General features: G+C 38.3%; 1 pseudogene across 1 annotated transcript; it reads right to left on the bottom strand.

Moving 5' to 3' along the window:
* Positions 1–425: 425 nt before the first annotated feature.
* On the bottom strand, positions 426–1386 carry LOC308678896 (olfactory receptor 1M1-like; annotated as a pseudogene). Its single transcript has one exon. The product of its transcript is annotated as an olfactory receptor 1M1-like (transcript).
* Positions 1387–5822: the final 4436 nt, after the last annotated feature.

The raw sequence follows: 5822 nt of genomic DNA, 5'->3' as shown, positions 1-5822 counted from the left end.
AAAGGTTGTCTGTGTATCCAATTATTATTATTTAAATAAAGATGCTAAATGATAGAGAACTATATATCTCAACAATGATAATAATATCATTGAATAATTTTTATAAAATAGTTTCTGTAACAATTATTCAAATATTTGCCTATTAATTTATAGCACATACAAAGGCCAATTATAGTACTTGATACTTCAAGAAGCAGAGAGAGCATAAAATAATGAAATGTATTTTAGATTTAGACATATAGATCTATTATTTGTGTGTGCATATAAGCATTAAATAACAATATGTTGTAATAGGATCATCTTCCAAATCTTATATTCTTCTGAAAAAAGGAGATTTATAAAAAAAAACCCAAGACAAACATATTTATTCCTATGTATCTCAGCCTTGAAAGATAAGGTGTAGTGTCTTTTCAATTAGCTTCCTTTCAATGGTTGGCATTATAATGTGTCATATACAGTAAAAGTCTTTCCAACCCAGTTCTCAAGGCATCTTTTCCTTCAATGTTTCTAAGACTATATATAAGAGAATTAATCATGGGACTCACAGCTGTATAGAAGACAGAGAAGAATTTCTTTACATGTGTTAATTTCTTGGTTCTTGGGAGAAGATAGACAAGCATCAATGTTCCATAATATAAGCCAACCACTATGAGATGAGAAGAACAGGTGGAGAAAGCTTTTTGCCTTTTGGTAACAGATGGTATTCTCAAGATAGTAACAAGTATGGAAATATATGAAGTCACAATGAGAACAAATGGAGGCAGGGTAAGTATATAGGTAAATACAAATGAAAATAATTCAGTGAGGTAGATGTCACTGCAGGAGATTTCTCTGATGTCACAAAGAACATCACAAAAATAATGATCAATTTCATTGGGGCCACAATAAGATAACAATAACATATTCCAAGTTTAGGTTATACTCACAATGAAACTAGTTGTCCAAGATACAGCTACTACAGTAAGAAGAAACTCATCTTGCAGCTCATAAGAGTAGCATAATGGAATGACTTGCATATGGCTAGATATCTGTCATAGGACATCATTGCCAGGAGATAGCATTCTGCACCTCCTAGGCAGGCATATATAAAAATTGTATGAAACAGGATTTAAAAAGTATATGATTATCTCCTGTTAACAGGATTGACAACATTTTAGGTATAACAGCAGAGCTGCAGCAGGTTTCCATGAAAGCCAGATTTGCCAGGAAAATGTACATGGGAGTGTGGAAATGCTGATTTATCACAACTAAAATGATAATGAGGAGGTTCCCAACTATAATTACCATATAAATCACTAAGAAGAGTGAGAAGAGAAGTACTTGCATTTTTGAAACATCTCCAAATCCAAGCAATATGAATTCAGAAATAGTAGCATGGTTTTTCATATTTGCCGCATAACCTACCTATTCCAGCAAGCCGGCCTGGCCTGATAGATTTGGGGTTCTATTTGTTCAATTCTTGCTCTATTGTATACTTACTTTGCTCTGTACACCGCCCTGAGTCCTTCGGGAGAAGGGCGGTATAAAAAACAAACAAACAAACAAACAAACAAACAAACAAACAAATAAATAAATAAATAGAGAAAACAAGTCATTTTATCAGTTTCAAGAAGAGAGTTTAAATTGGAGAGAAAGAAGAAAAATCAGTGTAGCAGAGAGCTGGATAATTATGGCATGTTTTAAGAAATAATTAACCACAAGATTATCAATGCACATGGGAGATTAATGGATACAGAGAAATGTTTGTTAATATGATACTATTGTAGATTCATCTTTTGTTTTGCACCATTGGAGTTGCCATGCTTACTGAATTAAATTAACATTTCAAAAGTTTGATGGGCCTGATAGACTATTGCTTATAGTGAATCACATTTATTCACCAGACCAACATGGAAGAAATAAAAATTGGAATGCTGTTTGTCATTTGTGACTTTTCTACTATGAAATCTCACCAAAATAAATGTGCATTTTTTCTCAAAATATTTAACTCACCAGAACAATTTCCTTTGAAGTTCATGTCTAAAAGCGTTCCTTGTTGAATTTACATTAACTCTCTTAGTTTCCTAATAGGAAGCAATTCTGTATAAATGTAATATTATCTGTAAAATGCTTATTTATATTTTCCCTTAGGTAGAAAACTGTCCCTTGACATTGTAATCTTGTAATCTTTGGATATAACTTTGAAGGCATTTAATTGAAACATATTTATTTATTGAAATAAATTAATTGGATAGTCAAGGAAGCTATTCTATTCAAATGGAACAAATGTGAAAACGAAAATGTGAAAAGTATATTTTAAGTTTGTGTAAATATTGGTTGAGCAGTTTACAGCTCTTTAATAGACTTCTGTCATGGCAATGAGTTCTAAATCTTTTATACTGTGGGAGTGTAAATATGGTAATGCACTGACCATTTCAAGTTCTCAACCAACATGCTCAACCAACATTTACACAGACTCAAAATATACTTTTCATATTTGCATTTCATATATACTATCCTGGTCTCCATGCTTTTCCATTCTACTACCATCTACTCAAAATACACTTTTCACGTACAACAGCCCTGTAGATGTGGTTCTATAAAAAGTTTGAAGTCTAGGTTTGTGAGGGATATGTTGGTCAGGTTGGTGAGGTAGTTTGGCATCATAGATATGATGAACGAAATCATGTGGAAGACAACAGGATGGCTGGATTCAGAGAGACACAGCATTCAAAGGGTACATGATCAGAGATAAATCATTCTGTTTTGTATTGTGCCAATTTTGGTGGAATTTAGAATTTTAGAGGGATGACATCTACATTATGTGAACTTTTAGGTTGAGTGGATATCTTAAGACTATGTGACTAGAATGCCTAATAAGTAACTAGGCTGTGACAGGGACTGTCCTTTAGGTAACAGATTCTAATTAAACTAAATAATATACTAGTCCCTTTGTAAAGCCTAGAGATTGGGCTAGTACCCCAGAAGATACATCCTAATTCCCATGCACAAACCAGGAGAAGGGTTTATTGTGATGAAGAATTCCCCTCTAGTTGATGCTAGAGTTTGTTTCATCTTCTCAAAGAGGTATGTTAGGTCTTTAGTCCTTTGAGAAGGCTCAGGAGTACAGTACAGTATATTGACTCCACTGGGCATGTCCCAGAGGATTGGGGCTTGGCAATTGTGGTCCCAATTTATAAAAAGGGAAAGAGAGACGACCCTGCCAATTACAGACCAATAAGTCTGCTAAATATAATCAGCAAACTCTATGCCAAACACCTTCAAGATAAATTAAATGAGTGGCTGGATCTTGAGAACCAGATTGCCAAAGAACAAGGGGAGAGGCACCATAGTTCAGTGCTTAGTTCTTCATCATTTGATTGAAAAATACGCATCAGATAGACCTGTATCATTGTACGCTGCCTTTATAGATCTTAAGGCAGCTTTTGACATGGTTACAAGGACTAAGCTACGGGAGAAGCTGGAAGCTGCCTCAATTGATCACAGACTCCTCCTTACATACCAAAATATCCCTCAAGGTGAGATGTAATATGCAAGGATCTCTCTCGAGGTCAGTTGAAACTCTAAAGGGGGCTAAACAAGGATGCACTTTGGCCCCCTTGCTCTTCAATTTTTACATAAATGACATGGTAAAATGGTTAAATAATCCAAATTATCACCCCCCCAAAAATAGGTGACCAAAGCATTGCTGTGCTGCTCTATGTAGATTACACTGTGATTCTCTCAAGGACTTCATTTGGCCATAAAAGAGTCTTGTGAGCCCTTGCCCAGTATTGCAAATATAATAAACTGGGCATAAATTATGAGAAAACAAAGGTTATGGCTTTTGCAAAAAGGCCAAAATGGTACTCATGGTATTTACATAGCCACCTTTACTGTAAGTACCTAGGGGTGGTCATCCATGACACTGGCTCACAAAAAGCCAATAGAGAATATGCAGCTGCCTCTGGCCAATGATCAGCAAATGCCATTCTTAAATTTTCCCCCACAAAGGGAGGACACTATGTTCCAGTTACAATTAAGCTCTTTCTGGCCATGTCACAAACACAGCTTCTCTACAGGACCGTGCTCGGACCCTCAGCTTCGTGTTTTACACCACTGGAAAGAGTTCAATCCAAATTTATCAGAACAATTCTCCAGATGCCGTGCTGTGTCCCAAATGCACTTCTGGGTATAGGCAACTGGACCATTGCCCTTTGACAGAGCAGTAGGTCCATGTAGAGTGGTGCACATGCAAGGAGGGGAAGAAAAAAGTGGGTTCTTTACCAAATGCTCCTCTCTCACACATGACAGAGAAGAAACCCAGTGATGAAGGAAGTTGGCAATACTGTCCAATCAGAGATGGTCATGTCATCTGCCTTGCAAGCCCAGTTATTACCTAAAAGCTGCTCCTGTCTCCTCTCTCCCACACATGTATTTTCTGAGACCCACCAGCACATCTGCCGAGTGTCTGATCACCTTTCTTTGGCTCATATACTTCTTGCATTGGAAAGCTCCACTCTGCACCCAACTCCTCTGGTACATTCTGGGACTGACTACATCACCCCTGCTTGTTGCAAGGGTAAGCAACTTGGGAACATCTTAAGCAGCAGAGGCACAAGCAGAGAAGCCAGCTTGGCTTCTTGGGGGACTGAGCCTGGGCTCAGTCATTCTGAGGAATCTCTGGGGATAACCTCTTTTGTCATCCATGAAAGGCCATTGCTGACATGGGGCACTTCTCAGGAAGGAGGAGGAGAGCTTCCCGGTCTGAGGCTCCAATGCTTAGATGCCTCTTGTTGCACTCCTACCTAGGCAGTTGGGAAAGGTCATTGCCCTTCTCAGGAGGCAGTCTTCCCAGCTGGCCAACATCAGCAGCTGCAACACTGCTGCTGCTATATCCCATTGTATTCTGCCTGTGCCCACTCTGCACCCAGGGTCTTCCCTTTGAAAAAAAATCATTATTATCCCCTGCATTAATCTGATAATGGCAAGTTTAATGATAAGCTGATCCGGCTTTGCTGCTGGCCAGATTGGTTGAACTAGAATCACTTGAGCAGCTCCAGGATCTGACCAGTCTGATCAGTCCACCACATAGCCAGATTAGGTGGATATGAGCTTTGTGAGCCACCTTGGGATCAGGGGTGCCCAATCAGCTTGCCAAATTGTTGGGTTGGACAGAGAAGAGTCACCCAAGCAGCCCCACATTGGACCACACAACCAGCCTACCACGTGGTGAGCATTCATAGCACAAGATGCTTGTGTCCTCAACCTCCTATTTTTATTGCTCCCAGAATATTCCAAGACACATCACTTAAAATCAATAGTGTAATTTTCTGTTCTTTAAAAACAAATCTTTAGAAGGTTAAAACAAATAAATCACCATTTCAGTACCTTTTCTCTTGTGGGCTAAACAAATAATCTTAGTATTAAAAAATGATACTAATATTAATAAATCCATGTTGAAAGAAATGAATGTGGTCTGGAAATGTATTTCAGTTCTGCAGACAAGCTTAAGCATAATTTCAGCTTTAAAATTATTTATTTCAATAAAAGTATATTAACACTACTCTTGTTTCAATCAGCCATGTAATAATGTGGTTTCACACAGCATCCCAGAAGATTAAAACTAGCCACAGCTTTAAGAAAATAAAGGAGGTTGGGGACACAAGGATTTTGTGCTCTGGATCAGAGGTCCCCAACCTTTTGGGCACCAGGGACCGGTTCCGTGTAGAGAGATTTTTCAGCGGACCAGAGGGTGCATAGTTTTGTGTGCTGCCTGCTTCTCACAGATTGGGCTTTGCTTTTTTGTGTGGATCAGTTGCTGGCATGCCGCAGCTTGGTAC

This window comes from Vipera berus, assembly GCF_964194415.1.
Source record: "Vipera berus genome assembly, chromosome: Z".
NCBI lineage: Eukaryota > Metazoa > Chordata > Lepidosauria > Squamata > Viperidae > Vipera > Vipera berus.
The sequence above is the reverse complement of the archived record's forward strand: the minus strand, read 5'-3'. Positions and strand labels throughout refer to the sequence as shown.